Source organism: Chenopodium quinoa, unplaced genomic scaffold, assembly GCF_001683475.1.
Source record: "Chenopodium quinoa cultivar QQ74 unplaced genomic scaffold, ASM168347v1, whole genome shotgun sequence".
Taxonomy (NCBI): domain Eukaryota; kingdom Viridiplantae; phylum Streptophyta; class Magnoliopsida; order Caryophyllales; family Amaranthaceae; genus Chenopodium; species Chenopodium quinoa.
The window spans coordinates 2120524-2137213 of NW_018743389.1; the positions used below are offsets into that span (position 1 = coordinate 2120524).

At 35.5% G+C, this 16690-nt stretch overlaps 1 pseudogene; it reads left to right on the forward strand.

Annotated features, from left to right (window-relative positions):
• Positions 1–3046: 3046 nt before the first annotated feature.
• Positions 3047–16468, forward strand: LOC110738417 (annotated as a pseudogene).
• The last annotated feature ends 222 nt before the right edge of the window (positions 16469–16690 follow it).

A 16690-nucleotide genomic window follows, 5' to 3' on the forward strand; every position in this document is an offset into this window, starting at 1 on the left:
GGCAGTCAAGAAGTTGAAGTCTTGCTTTTGGCACATCCAGTTGTGATCTACACAGATCAACCCCTCAACGGCCAATGACAACTATGGATTCACCCGGTCGAATGATCAAATGGGCTATTAAAATTCAAAGCCTTGAAATATCTTTCGAACCAAGGAAGGCAATGAAGGGTCAGGCGTTCTCCGACTTCATTGTCGAAATGACAAGGTCGGCTGAGCCGAAGAATCTTGACAAGGTTTGGAAAGTATACGTAGACGGGAGCTCTACTATTAACGGCTGTGGTGCAGGCTTTATATGTCAGTCCTCTGAAGGGGATAAGTACGAATGTGCACTACGGTTTAAGTTCCAAGCCTCAAATAATGAGGCAGAATATGAAGCCTTGCTAGTCGGTATCCGCATGTGTTAGGCGGTAGGGGCAAGAAAAGTTGACGCCTGCTTTGATTCACAATTGATCGTTAGCCAATACCATGATGATTATGAGGCCACCCATCCGACCATGATCAAGTATTTGTAGGCGGTCAGAGAAGAGGCTGGGTCACTTGAAGAATTTCATCTAAGTCAAGTGCCCAGATTAGAAAATAATCAGGCGGATGCTCTTTCAAAATTGGCGTCATCCGCCTCCTGTGATACGCCTAGGTCAGTCTTTTGGGAAGTTATGGAAAAAAGAAGTATTGAATAAGTTCCCATTGGAATTCTGGACCGAAGCTCAACCTGGATGGATGGCATCGGGGCTTATCTAGCAGACGACACTTTGCCGGATGCATACCCAAAAGCAGTTGCAATGAAAAAGCGAGTTGCAAACTTTGAGATTTATAATGGAGAAATTTTCAAGATGGGTTATCTGCAGCCGTTATTGAAATGTATCACCCCAGAAAGGGGGAAAGAGGTTCTAGAGGATCTGCACTCGGGTTTATGTGCATCACACATAGACGGCAAGTCTCTAGCAAAAAGGGCCAGGTGGCAAGGATATTTTTGGCCCACTCTTGAGGCAGACGCCATGGAAATGGTGAAGAAATGTGACAAGTGTCAAAGATTTGGCAAACTCATACACCGTCTGGCCATTGACCTGATGGCCATTCATAGCCCAGTACCATTCGCCAAATGGGGCATGGACATTCTGGGTCTGCATACGCCTGCTACAGGCGGACGGCGATATATTATAGTTGATGTTGACTACTTCACTAAATGGGTAGAAGTAGAGGCGGTCAAAGGCATTAAGACAAAAGATGTCATCTCTTTCATCTGGAGGAATATCATCACCTGGTTTGGGGTACCTATGTCCATGGTCTTTGACAATGGCCCTCAGTTTGAGATGCCTACCCTCAAGAATTGGTTGGGAGATCAAGGGATCTCACATTGCTTTGCATTAGTCAGTCGTCTCTAAGCAAACGGATAGGTTGAAGCTTTCAACAAGCTTATCTCAGACGGCATTAAGAAGAAAATTGAAAGAGCTGGCGGTTTATGGGCAGATGAGTTGCCTCTTCTCCTATGGGCCATCAGAACAACTGAAAAAGGGGCAACCGGTGAAACCCCGTTTCTTATGACATACGGCGCATAAGCCGTCTTGCCTATTGAGCACTATGAGCCGACTCTTCAAGTCATGCTTTATGACGAAGAGGCTAACTTGGAGGCCATGCGGCTAGCATTGGACTCACTCCCGGAGCACAGGGGCAATGCCGCCTTGCGTCATGAGATTTATCGTCTGAGAATGACAAGAGCCTACAACAAAAGAGTACGCAAACGACCCTTGAAAGTAGGGGGCTTTGGCTCTGTTTGGTAGGGCGTAAAACATTTTCACTGAAAAGTGTTTTCCCATTTTACATTGTTTGGTTTGGTGTAAAACATTAAAATGTAAAACTTGGGGTGGAAAATCATTTTCCACCTTATTGAAAACATTTTCCCCCCAATTTAGAAGGAAAACATTTTCCATCACAAGTGGAGGGATGGAGGGAAAACATTTTCCCTCACAATTGAATTTTTAGTTCAACCAAACAATGGAAAATGCTTAAAATGGAAAATCATTTTCCATTCAACCAAACAACGGAAAACTTTTTTGAAAATGAGTTTTCCATTGTTAAATGATTTTCATGGAAAACCATTTTACATTGAAAATGTTTTACACCCTACCAAACGGACCCTTAGTACCATTGTTGTTTGGGCTTTTTCATATGGTACCTAATTTTTATTTTTATTCCACATGATACCATTGTAATTTTGACTTATACTCTACTATTTTATTTTGTGTGTAGGGTTGAGCTTGATGTTTCGGGGTCTCGGATTCAAGTCAAGTGAACATTACAACAAATATAAGCTGTCAAGGTACACCCTCTCCGCTCTTTCTCCTTGCTGTGCATCAAAACAGTAGCAACATGCTCCAAAGATTGCTGCCCACCTTAATCTGCACCACACCAAACCTTAACATACACCACACTAAAGTAGCAGCAACACAGCACTATTCCCACTATCCAACAGCCCCCTGTACCCACCAACACATTCTCACCCGTTTTTAACCGGGGCAGGTCAGGGCTTTTAATGGGGCTCCAACTCATTCAATTGTTCTAATTGTCAATAAATAATAATAATAATAATAATAATAATAATAATAATAATAATAATAATTTTTTTTTTTTGAAACCAAAATAATAAGAATCTTAATAAGCTTGTTCAAAAAAAATAAAAATAATAGTCTTAATAAGGGTGATTAGGGCAGGGGACGTCAACGGCTTCCACATCAAATTCCGGCAGATTTCCGGCGGCTACAGGCGCGTTTAGGTCAAGGGCAGGGTTCTTGGTGGGTGCGCATTCTCATCAGGCGAAATTCAGGTCCTTTCATCGCTATTTCGGTGCGGTTTTTGGGTGAAAATCAGGTGGAATCGGTGCAGTCTTTTAGACGGTTTTTAAGCAGCCTTAAGGTGGTTTCCGGCGACTATTTTTTGGGTCTGTTTTAGAGCGGTTTTCAGGCTCCGTTTTAGAGCGGTTTTCAGGCTGTTTCTTGGGCATTTTGGCTTCGTTTTCTTGGCTGTTTTGGTGCAGTTTTTCTAGGCGGTGTTAAGTGTTGTTTCGGTTCAGTTTTTCAGGCGGTTTTTAGGGCTGTTTTGTGCAGTTTCGGTAGCGGTTTCTGGGCTTTTTCGGAGGGCTGTTTTCAGGCAGTATAATAGGGCTATTTTGCTACAGTTTCAGTTGCGTTTCGGTGCGTTTTTTACTGCAGTTCCTGGTGCGTGTTTGCGTATTCTGTTTGTGGTGCTTTTTCTGATACGGTAATCTTTCTTTCGGAATTAGTTATTGGTGTAATTTGCAGCGTCAGCTTGTTTAATAATAATAATAATAATAATAATAAAGAAAAAAACAAAAAAACAAAAAAAAAAAAAGAAATCATAATAATAAAAATAAAATTATAAACGTAAGTTACGTAACCGTATAAACAAAGAACAAAACGCGCGCGCACTTGGCGTTCTCCATTGAAACGCACTTCACGTTCTCCATCTCCCATTGAAGCAGCTTCTGAAGTAAGTTATTGTTTCACAATTTAGGGTTTATCTTGTATCTAATTTAATTTAATTGTCACTCTACTGATTTTAGGGTTCGAAAATCTCAACTACTGATTCTAATTACTAACATTATGAATTATCATAACCAGCGATTATGTTGTCAGAAAAGAAAATTATGAACCTAATTTGATACTTGAATCAAATTTCCCTAAATATATGTGATTTCCCAAGCCTTATTTGGTAAATGAATCAGATATCCTTAAAATTATTTGATTTTTCGAGCATTGTTTGATTGCTAATATATTGAATCAAATTTGGTTGCTAATGTATTGCAGAACTTTAAGATTCAACTATGAAGCTTGCTTCTCCCCCCTCTGTATTCGAAGCTTTGAAGGCCGGCGCTCGTGCCGCTGCCGCTGTCAAGAAATCCCAAAATCTCAGCATAAACAAAAGAAAAAGAAAACAAAAGTCTGTAGAACCAAAACCCCCAATTCCGGAAACTCCTTTTGTCAAGAAAGGTAAGGGAAACCCGGTTGAGATGCCTTCAAATTCTGTTTCGGTGGTGCAATTAGATATTCAGAAGAGTGAATTAAAAAACCCTTTAGCCAAGAAAGTTGAGGTGGATGTTAATGCGGATGAATTTGTTTCCAATTTGATGAAGGAACCGACAAGTTTTGAACCTAATTCAGCGGCTTGGTGGAAGGATGGTGATAAGGTTTCCTTTCTTTTTCTTGCCAAGGCGTTTGATTTGATTAAAGGTGAATTGGGTAGGATTATAATAACTAACATTACTTGTAATGTGTTCAGGACTGTGATTGCAAAGACTCCTGATGATCTTTTGGAGGTTGTTTATTTGTTGGCCAACAAGATTGCTCCTGTTCATCAAGGTTTAAAGCTCGGAATTGGAGATGCTTCGTTTATTACGGCTCTTGCCCAGGCTTGTGGAACTAGTCAAGATGCTGTTAAGAATAAGTATAGGGTAATGTTGTTTGATTATATGTTTGGTTTACACTTGTATTGTAGTTGGCATTTATTGTTTCAAAGGCGTTTTATGTATGTTGACTTGCAATATATGGATGTTTGGTGATGTTTTAGGGATAGATATGATCATATCTATTGTGAATGTCTGTTAGTTTGATGATAAAACTTGGTTTGTCTGAATGTATGCGCATAAAAGATGTATGTTGAACTGTTGAAGTTTTATGTAAAAGATTATTGAGAAGCATGAACTCTATTTGTTGTTTAGATTGTAGAATTGGCCGTTCTTGGTAGCTAACACATTTTCAAGTAGGTGTTTTAGTTGTGTTTTGTCTTTACTTATCCTTCACTGTACTTGCTATGTGTTGCAGAAAAAAGGTGATCTTGGTGATGTTGCCGAAGCAATCCGCACTAAGCAAAGTCTGATTAGCCAACATTTACCACTGACAATTACTAAAGTTTTCAATACATTCCAGCAAATTGCTCAGGTGGAGTGTTCAATGCTTATGTTTTAGCTACATTTTATATGCTCTTCACTTGGCATAATGGGTTTGGCTTGAGAGGGAATGTGAGTTTTTGATGGTTTTGCTGTAGTTTAATTTCCTCATTTTTTTAGTTGCAATCCTGACTTTCGACATTGTTAACAAACCAAATGGTTAAACCAAGTCAAAGTATGTTTTTATTTTATTTTATTTTATTTTATTTCTTTTTTGAAAGGACAAGTCAAAGGATTTGATTAGAAGTAAATCGGATATGTTTTTGTTCATTGATGATATGCTGCTTTTGTTTGTCATATTTATAGGTATCTGGAAGCAATAGTCAAGAAAGAAAAAACAATTTGATCAAGTGGCTGCCAAGGATTGTGAACCTGTCTATTTGATCCGGCTACTGCAGGTTATTATTTTTATTATTATTTTAAAAAAAATTTCATTCATTTTTAATTTTCTTTACATCATTATGTTTGCTTTGCAGGCAAAATTGCGGATTGGTTTGGCAGAGGAAACTCTTCTTACTGCACTGGGACAAGCTGCTGTGTATTCCAAAGAGCATTCAAAGCCCCCATTTGATATTCAATCTTCAATGAATGAGGTAAGAGGTGTCTGAATGAAATCTATATCGACACTTCATATGGTAGATTGGCATCAAGGTTGTCCTTTGATTTTGTTGAATACTGTCTTGCTGTTGTGTGTTCTTTGTTGACTTCTGAGGTTATTAAGATATTAGCTGTAAAAGGTATTTTGAGACAAATTTTACTTTATATTGGTGGATAGAAAATGTTTGATGATCTGCTTACCTGTTTGTTAACCCAACACAATGACCGAAAATTACTGGTGCTTAACTAGTATATATGTTAAATTTTTTTATATTTTTGGAAAGTATAAGATTTTTCTACTCCAAACACCAATTACATCAAACTCCCAATAGGGAGCAAAACTGAGAGGCAACAGGCTGCCCAGAACACTTAAACGAGCAAAAAAACTATAAAATTAGCTCTTCAAGCATTTTCTTATCATTACATATGATTTTCTTAGAACTAATACCTAACAATCTAGCTCTAATATCTGTTTTGATACATTTTATAACTGTATTTACAAAAATACTCTTGAGATCCCAGAGTGCTGCATTCCTGGTTCTCCAAAACTGATAGGCCACTGCAAGGGTACAACCTCTGATCAGACCTCTTAAGAAAACCTAGCTCCCCTTGCTTTCCTGTTTGCTGCTGTCAAACTGTTATGAAGAACTTCCTGAATGTTGAAATTATGAAGAACTTCCTCCCAGATCTTTCTGCTGTACATACATTTGAAGAAAAGATAGTTATGGCTCTCATTTGCTTCCCTACACAGCAGGCAGTCAGTACTGGTAATTTGCTCCAATTGCATGCAACCTGCCTCTAGTCAATAATCTCCCTTGATGCTTAGGAATAGCCCATCTTTCCTACACAAGCTTACCCCAGTTGCATCTATCCTGAGGCCTTAAAAGTTTATGATTCTTACTGATCTTGTATACACCCTGCCCAAAAGTGGCAGGATTATACACACTCGTTAATTTCTCTTCACATATTTTCTTCCAATACCAGCTTGCAATAACCTTGGACTGATATTCATACCGGCTACAAATTTTCTTTTTTCTGAGCTAAGGCCCGGACATGCTTGAGGCCACCTCCAGCTTTCATTTTACAAATTTGCTTCGAATCGAAGCAATATAAATTGGCTTCATTTTTAAACTTCCATGCCATAAGAAGTTTCTGCAGACAACATTAATATTATCAAAAATAGCCTTTGGTAACACCATGATTTGAGCCCAATAGACTTGAATGCTTAAGAGGACAAAGTTCATCAAAACTGCTCTAGTAGCAAAGAAAAGTGTTTAGAGCTCCAAACTTTGATTCTTATCAATCAAGTGTTCACACTGCAAATAATCTCTTGGAGCAAATGGAAACTCTTAGATATCTGAAAGGCAGTTTGCCCTCAGTGAAGCCTGTCATGCTTAGGATCTCATCAACAACAATATCTATAATCACAGCGCTAAAAACAGTTGTCTTCTCAGCCTAGGGAAAAAAATGCGATTGCAGTCGCGTTTGCGGGAACGGTCGCGTAGTTTCGGGAACGACTTGTAACAATTAAATAGAATGGATTTTTAATTTTTAAACTCATTTTCTTTGTCTTTACACTATAGTATTGCCAAAACTATTTTAAATACACTATATGAGGTTCCTTTTATCAATATATAATTATTTAATTTTTAACTAATAACAAAATCATTTGATTATTTGGTTACAAATGCTATTAACAAAAAAAAAAAAAAAAAAAAAAAAAAAAAAACCAAAATGCCTATGAAGAAAAAACATGGGCTACAAAATAAGTCAATAATAAAACAAAAATAGCCAAAAAAAATAAATATAATAATTATATATGCAATGCTCCAACTTCCACGTCACAATGTCATATATAAAAGTACAATAAAGTGAAAAAACAAATATAAAAAGTATAAACAACATGTGAGCTGCTGGCCATATATCGGTATATCCCAATAAATCTCTCCCTCCTACATCTTCTCTGTAAACCCAAAAATGCCATTTTCAATATTTTTGTTTCACTTCATTTTTTCTCTTGGATTCTTTTCTTTCCTCCAACAAAGCCCAAGCGTCCGTTCTATAACTAAACCGCCGAGTTTTGTTTCCATGTTCTCAGCACTAGCTTGTAGTAGCCTTGGAAAAGACCTCAAAACCCTTTGTCAACAATTTTACTGATCTAGTTTTACCTTTACAGCACAAAATTTAATCATCTGTTTTTGTGCTAACTATCTTTAGTACCCTAGAAAGGTACTCAATGCACAAAACAAACAACAGTGAGAGGGTCTTCTTGCCTTAAGCCTTGTTTAGAGCCAAAAAGTCCATGCATAGAGCCATTAATTATCAAAGAAAATCTTAAAGATCTCACACATGTCATAATGGTATTGATGAAGTAGGTAGGGAAATTGAAAGCTGTCATTATTTCCTCTACAAAGTCCCATTCTACAGTATCATAAACTTTCTTAAGGTCGAATTTTATGAGATAGCCTGGGTGAGCAGTTGATCTTCCATATTGTCTCACGATATCCTGGCATACATGATGTTATGCACAATGTATCTTTTGTGTACAAATGCACTCTGATTCTTTGCTATGATAACGAGGAGAACCTTTTTTAATCTTTCACGAAGAATATTTGAGATACACTTGTTGATTACATCTCAGCAAGCACTAGGGCTAAAGTCAGTCAATTTCCCGGGGCATTTAGTTTTAGGGATCTAGGTAATAGGTATTGTATCAACTTCCTAAAGCAACTTTTGTGTCTATAAGAAATTCAACACAACATTGCTAATCTTCTCCCCAACTATGTAATGGACTAGGAAATCAGAGTAATACAATAGCATAAAATTAAGGAAAGTCGAATACTTGAGTTTGATTATAATGGCTGAAAATTTGATACAATAGCTTGAGGCTATTACTCTCCTAAGTGACCTGAGGTCACAACTCTCATACAAGTTTCCTCACAAATTTCTGGATAGTTCTCTACTGCCTTTTTAATGCTACTTATATACTCAAGCTACATACTAGGGTTAACCTAATATCAATTGGCTTTGTCTTCTTCTACTGATTACTTTAAGAAATCAGTCACCAAATCAGCTTGCAGTCCATGCCACCACTCTCCTTAGTGGAACCTTAATGAGTTTTATCTGCTAGTGTGGAAATATTCCCTGCTTCATTTGGCTGCTGCCCCCTGTCTCCCTTCTTTTGGCTTTGGCGCTTCTTTCTTCTCGTGTACACCAAAATTGGTGGTCCGGCAGTGGCAACCCAATCTATCTCAAACTATATCCCAGCATTCTTTGAAGAAAGTGCTTCCAAAACATGGGCTTTATTTTCATATATGGCAAATATAGGTGCTTTTACTTCTTCAGCCTTAAAAGGTTGTGATATCAGACATATCTGTATAGACCACAAAACCTTTCTGAACAGCAGGAATAGTTCCTGATAAAATGTTGTAATACTCTAAGAAAGCCTGAGGGACATTAGCCATAGAATCAACACTTTTCCCTTACATGTGTTGAATGGTATAAATATATGCTGCATTTGCCTCTTTGTGAGAGAACTATGAAGAATACTTGTATTCTGATCACCCTCCATTATCCAAGCTACCAATACTAGCTTGGGCTTGTATCAAGGTATTCTTGGCATTCATTCCCTCTTCTCTTGCAGTTATATCTCTAGGATTCTTTTGTAACTCAATTTGAACTGAATTTCAACATTTTGAAACCCATTTTTATTAAGCTCAATAAGAGCCTTTTTTACCATTTTCAGATCTGCACTACACTGTACATGGGAGTGCCCACCACATCATTTTGAAACCAGGTTTTTGAATTTAGGTTTCTTACTCCACATGTTAAAATATCTAAAAGGTTTCTTGCCACATTGCTGTTCAGGGAGCACAAAAACAAGACCAGGGTAATGATCAAAATCACCCTCATTACAAAATACATTTCAGCATGTTCAAACATATCAACCCATTTGTCATTCACTAACCCCTATCAATTTTGGAGAAAACTCTAGCATCTCCTGATTGTTTTATTATTTCAATTACGAAAATTCCTCCATATTTCATGTCATACAGAGCACAGTCCTCTATGCAAGTTCTAAAATTCACCTTATCACTCCAATTTACAGCTTTACCACTTCTCTCATCAGCCTCAAGAACACAATTGAAGTCCCCAAGAGCTAACCAAAGCTAAGCAATTGAATTACTCAACAATTTCAAGTCATTCCATTGTGGACCATACACTGGAACCTTTTAGTCATACTCTTAGGCTTCACAATGCAGTTAATGAGTTGACTTGTAGTAAACAGAATGTTCACCTCAAAAGACTAAGATTTCCAAGGTAGGGCAATCCTTCCACCAGGATGCACACTATTGTTACATGTGAAATTTCATCATAAAAACATTAAGGTAAAGTTTCCCATATGTTTAATTAGATCTTGGCACTCTTAAGAATTTTTTTCCTTGTTTTTAGAGGGGCTGAGAGTACTCCACACATTCTAAATTCATTGAAATTAGACCTACCTTAACACCTTTGTCTTTGTCTTGTAGATTTGATTGCTTAAATTTTCCAGGCTCCATTTTCTCCTCAATATTAAGGTCAAGAGAGAGTAGGAACTTCCCGTTGCAAGTGTTATAACTCCTGAAGAAATAGATTTTTAACAAGTGTAGAGAACATTTCACAAAAAATAATAAGTGTAGCGAAAAAGCATGAGAATTTAATTACTTCAGGTGTACTTGCCTAATAAGGCTTTGCTCTCTTCACTTGAAATAAGGTAATCTAGTTTGAATTTTCTAAACTATGGTCTGGTTTGGTTTAAATTTTTCTTGTTTATCTAATTTTACTATTTGATTTGATTGAACTCCGACCTTATTTATACGTTATAAGAATAAACATCATAAAACACGGCTTGTTAGATTTGTCTTAATGTAATTTTTAAATATGTAGCTTTCATATCTTTTAGAAATATGAAATTGAAGAAATGAGATGGTAAACAAATGGGTATAAAAAGATATAGTCTAGTCTAAACTTTTTTTTGGTGTGATTTGGTTTGATATAATTTTAATAAGAATATGAATAAGTTGAAATAAAGTGAAGTGAACAAAGGTTAAAAGCTTTCCAAGAGTTTATGCATTCAAGAGCTTGAGAATGCTAATGGAGGTTATCGAAGAAAATTTTCTCAAGTACTACCCCATAAATAGCCTATTTTTTCGACAACTACCTGATTTTTTTTTTGGTAAACAATTACCCCTAAAATGTAAAAACTTTGTCTACTACTACCCTTTAGCGGTTTCCGTCCATTTTTTTCGTTTGTGTGTCAATAATCAAATCTCTTCTCTCCTATTTAAAGTCGTATTGTTGTTCTTCTCTCCAAACCACAACCAATAAGCAATTGAATACAATTAATAACCAAATTTTGCAAACCATATAGGTAATTTATTAAGTAATTGTTTTATTTCGTTTGCATAGTAATGGGTTTAGGGGGTTTCAATTTACTTTAATCATCATAAGTAGGGCTCAATTTAGGGTTTATGGTTTCAATTGAATGGATAAATTTGAATTTCTTGGTTTAGGCTTTCAATTGAATTAGGGTTTTTTGCATTTTTGGGGTTTAGGTTTTCAATTTTATGGTATTGTGTTTTGATTGGGTGGGGAAACGTACCTGTGGGCCCCACAAATGGAAAAATAGTACGGAAACTGTTATAGGATAGTGCTAGACAAAACTTTTACATCTTAGGGTAGTTGTTTAAAAAAAAATTTAATTTTGGGTACTTGTTCACAATACGGGTCGTTTATGGGGTAGTTCCCGACAAATTGCCTTGCTTTAACTTTGTCACACTTGACATGATTTTGATAGGGATGTAGATTGTCCTATTGATTGGGGGTTTAGTTTGAAATAGTATGTGAGATTAGTTGATTTTAAAGATAAATTAACTCTTAAGGAATAAAGTGTTTGTCTAAAATATTTTAAAATGCCCCTACCTTTTTTGTACTCTTTTAAAATTTAACATTTTCAATGACAACCATAATGAATTATTGTACATATTTTTGAAGTTGGCAGCACACATTGTGTGCATCAATCTAGCATCTAAAACCATAACTTATGTTGGTGTCGCTTCTTAAGGTTTTTGTAGGTTGAAGAATGGATACTCAATGTTAAAGGCTTCATTATTGTCTTTACGAGTATACATGTCAGTAGAGTAAAGTTGGTAAAGTTATGTTGATTGTCTAGAATGAGATGTTTGTGATAGATAGTGACTTACATCAAATGCCTGGTTAAAGGATTGTGCATCACCTTTCTTTTCCATGTGGACTCATCATCTGTCATAGATTCTTTGAGATCATCTAAAAGTCAAATATTTGTAAATCTAGTGTCTAGAATGTTTTTGACTTGTGAGCTTAAAGTTTTGCACATCTTGAAAAATTATTGTCTCCTTTTCATTTATCTTCACAACATCCTTAATTTTGTATCAGGCACATTCTATTCTGATATCCCAAACAACCCCACACCCCCCCCCCCCAAAAAAAAAGGAACCTATATTTATAGTCTGAACTCTTAAAGCCACTATAATTATTAGTTTCTAATTTACTAGTTACATGCTAGATATACTAATTATGGTTTAAGAGCAGCGTTACTTATTTCAATTATTTATAAATGATTTGAAGTTTCTCATGTTGATCAAATAAGATTTTGATTTGACTCATTTGAGGCTGCTTCCTTTGTCTGGATTTTGATGTCAATATGACCTTTTGTGATCTTTCAGGACTAATTCAGTCATTTTTTTACTTTACGATATAATTATTAAAGTTGTGAAATTGATGTCTCTTGAATCTGGTTTGTAACAGGAATTCAGGAAGTAATTATGCATGTTTAGTGTCAATGTAGAATTTGATGTTGAAAAAGTTTAACCTCTTAATTTTTCAAAAGCACATTTACTCTTGAGGGAGTGAGCATAAATGAAATAATACAATGGTATCAACTCAACGTTGAGGGTTTGAGACTTATTGTGGTAATCCAGTACGTGAAATTCAAGTGAGATTCTTTTGATTAGTTTCTTATAATCTTTAAAACATGTCAATGGATTTCTCTTTCCCTCATTCTTCTTTACTCTTAATGATTTGTAATTGTCTCAAAGTTCATCTTTACAATTTATTTGGCATCACATCTATTTTAAATATGGAGTGAATTATAATTTGTTTCCCATTAACCTCTCTTGGTCTTCGAATTTTGTTTAGACTGCTCAGTTCACATTTGTGGCAAACCGTAGAGCTCTTGTTGATATGTGCAGTTATAGTTTTGAATATAGGTACATGATATGCATTTGTAATAGCTTTATTGCTATATTATGCTTTTTTGACAGAGCGTGATGGTTGCTTTTTAGACAAGGTTCATAGCCTTTGTTTTTGCAAACTTATTGTGTTAAGTCTTAGGTGCGTTTCATCTATGCTCATAATTTCTAATTTGTCTGTACCAGGCTGGAAAGATTGTTAAACAAGTATATTATGTAGTTCCTGTGTATGATAAAATAGTCCCTGCCCTTCTCAGTGATGGTGTATGGCTTCTTCCAAAGACCTGTAACCTTACACCAGGTGTTCCTATATGACTTATGTTAGCAAAACCAACAACCAGATTTTCGGAAATTATAGATAAATTTCAAGATATGATATTTACTTGTGAGTACAAGTATGATGGAGAACGTGCTCAAGTAATTTTCGTTTATCTTTTATTCATTTCCCTGATTATTTTATGTATAGTATGTAGGGTTGAAAAGAATGAGTCCTCTTAAATATCTTCATGGAAGATGGTTCTATTGAGATATACAGCCGAAATGCTGAAAGGCACACGGGGAAGTTTCCTGATGTTGTTGCTGCAGTGCATAGGTACTCTTCAGCAAAGTATCTTTTTTGATTGACACTGGTTTATGTAATAGTTCCAAGGTTATTAAATAGCCGTTATAATTCTATATGATGCAAATAGTTTGTTTGGAGATTCTTTTATGCTGCGTACTCGATGATTAGGTAGTCGGGAGATGGTACTGAAATAATGGATTCGGTTTTCTTATATGAACACTCAAGGGGTTGGAACTTGGAAGGGAAGGGAGAACAGGGGAAGGTATGCAAATAACTAAATATTATTGTGGGAATTGGGAACTGTAACAAGCATTGGTGTACTCTTTTGTCAAAGAAGTTCAGGCGGTAAGGTATGGAAATAACTAAATATTATTGTGGGAATTGGGAACTGTAACGAGCATTGGTGTACTCTTTTGTCAAAGAAGTTCAGGCGGTAAGGATTGGTACCTTATCATATTTCTACAATCCTTAGCTTGTGTTAAGACTGTTTGTACAATTTGTTTTTTGGTAAGTATGTTTGTACAAATTTATATAGTCTTACAGCCTCTATCAGCTAAAATTGCATATTGCTGATTTTTAGTCTTATTTTTCCTTTTTTGTAATTCTGATGATTGAAACTATGTGGTTGTAGACTTGGAGCAACAATTTGTGCTCAAAATCTTCTTGTGTTTTCTTCACTTCCATGATCTGTTGGGACTGGGAGCCTTGTGTAGCATCTTAGGCTTAGTCTTCTAATAATGTATTTACTAGGAATTCCTTATTGAATATTTCCGTTATTGAGGTTGCTCTGCTGAAATTACAAATTTATGCTGCTATTCCCTTTTTTTTTCTTTTCATGGCAACAACTTTATATTATTGACACTTACAATTTTATCTTCTAAATTCTTTTTAATTCTACTAGTCTTATTCTGATAACATGTAGTTCTTGTAATGACTTGCAGACATGTCATGTTTAATCTCTCCATTAAATTCTATATAAATGTATTACTCTCTTTTTACGTGTATACAAATTCAGTTATCAGTTTATTGATCCCTAAATTTGCCCTTTTATCACTCTAACCATACTTCATTTACTATTATGTGCTATATTGTCTTGTTTCAGGTTCAAGAAGCCATCTGTAAATTCTTTTATTCTGGATTGTGAAATTGTTGCAAATGATCATGAGAAGCAGACGATTCGTCCTAAGTAGGTAGTTGATTGTTTGGATGAGTTTTATGTCTTCAACTGTCGGGTGGTTTTTTTTTTTTTTTTTTTTTTGTTGTTGTTGTTGTTACATCATAAAATAACCGTTGCTTGTCATTTGTTCTTTACAGCTTGGGTTCTATCAACCTTAAAGCCTTCTAATAGCACTCATTAATTTGAATTAAGTTATGCTCTAGTATTGTTTAACCGCTGCTTATTTTACTACTCTATTTCCTATTAATAATAACCTAAATATATTAATACTTGCTCATTGTAGCATTCATATCATCATATTAAGTCCAAAGCAAACCTTATCTTGCCATCCCATGATCCCATTTGTTTAGAATCTTTATTGCAAATGGAATTTTATTCACCTTATTAAATATATAAGAATATTACACACTCACGGGGATCTTGTTTCATCCATCTTAATGTGTATTTTATTAATATCAACTTTTTTTTTATTTTTTTTATTTTTTATTTTTTATTTTTTAACTAATATATTATCAGAGCTTTACTTCCTCCATTCACCTAATAGTATAACTTGTGAGTGAGACACGGATTATAAGATAAGTGGAGAGATAGAGATAAATAAAGATTTGGACCCATGTGATAAGTAGAGAGATAAAGAGAAAACATGTGCAAATAGGGAGGTGTTGCAATATATGTGAAACTTTTTTTTTTTTTTTTGAGGCTATATATATGAAACTTCTTAAATTGGTAGTTGTTGCAATATTAGGGGAATGGAGGATGTATTGGATTAAATGTGTGCATTGAAAAATGTGCAAAAGTGAATCAGAATAACTTTTTGAAATAGAGGGAGTAGTTGGTGATTCTTATGATTGCTATAATCAATCTTCATGTCATTTGTTTTTTCTTATACTAAATTCGAGATCGCAAACAAGCCAAATTGAGTGAGATAAAGGTTGATGTTTGTGTCTTCGCTTTTGACATAATGTATTTGAATGGAAAGTCACTTCTCCCAGAGCGACTAAATGTTCGTAGTAAGGTAATATCATGGTATGTGCTTCTTGTTTTCAGCACATTATTCCCTCTTTCACTGTTCTTCTATCTTTACTACTGTGATGATCCTTTGTTTACATTGGATTATAAATTTTGATTACATAATGTTATCTTGTTGCAAATCATCACCTTTATTTTACTGAGTTGTACACTATTATTGTAGCAACATTAACCAAGGAGAATTGTAGAGGGGGACTACACATGAAAGTACGTTTAGCTTTAGGAGGGAGAGACTTCGAGAAATTTTAAATAATTGTCTTGGAGAGTGGGGTAGGAGTATATAATATGAATAAAAAGTTGGCGGCTTGGAATTAAAGTAAAAATGAGCACAAGCGGACAAGCTACTCACGTGCTAGACTTTCAACCAAGACTTGAAGAAGTGAACAAATCCCTTTGGAGAAAAAATAAAGGGGCAAAGGACTATCGTGTCCTTTTTTGGACTCTTTAGCTTGTTGGGAGCAAGGCTTGTAGATTTTGGTCATACCATACACCCAAACACCTTGGTGCAATCCACATTTGTAATCTAATCCCTTCGTTTTTTTTTTTAAAGAAAATACACACTTCACTTTTTCACGGAAACCAAGAATTATATGTAAGTTAGGAGAGAAAAGTTGAGTGTGAAAATGACAATTGAAAGATATTAGTTGTGAGAGTAAATGTGGTGGGTCTATAGTAAGTTGTAAGTGACTGTCTGAACAAAAAATCCCAAGGTAAGTAAATAATTACAAAGAAAGCGGAGGAAGAAGCTAAGAAGAAGCCTTTCTATCTGCCCCATGGTTTAAATCTCGGATGTGGTCGCGATCATAGTAACTGTTGCGTAACTACTTTTGTGGCCAATCCAGGTGGAATGCAGCTATTGTGGCGTAAGATATTGGTTGCGGTAAGCTCACATTGCACCCTACATGAAATATCATCCGGATGTACTAGGATACTTACTCCATTTTTTTAGCTAATACAGTTTGACTTTTGCACCATTCACAAAATACACTTTGACTAGCTTTTGTGATTTATAATAACGATTAAACAATCATGTGTGATCTTATTTGAATCATCTCAATGTAAATTTTATTAATATGCACTTTGTAATTTTACAATGT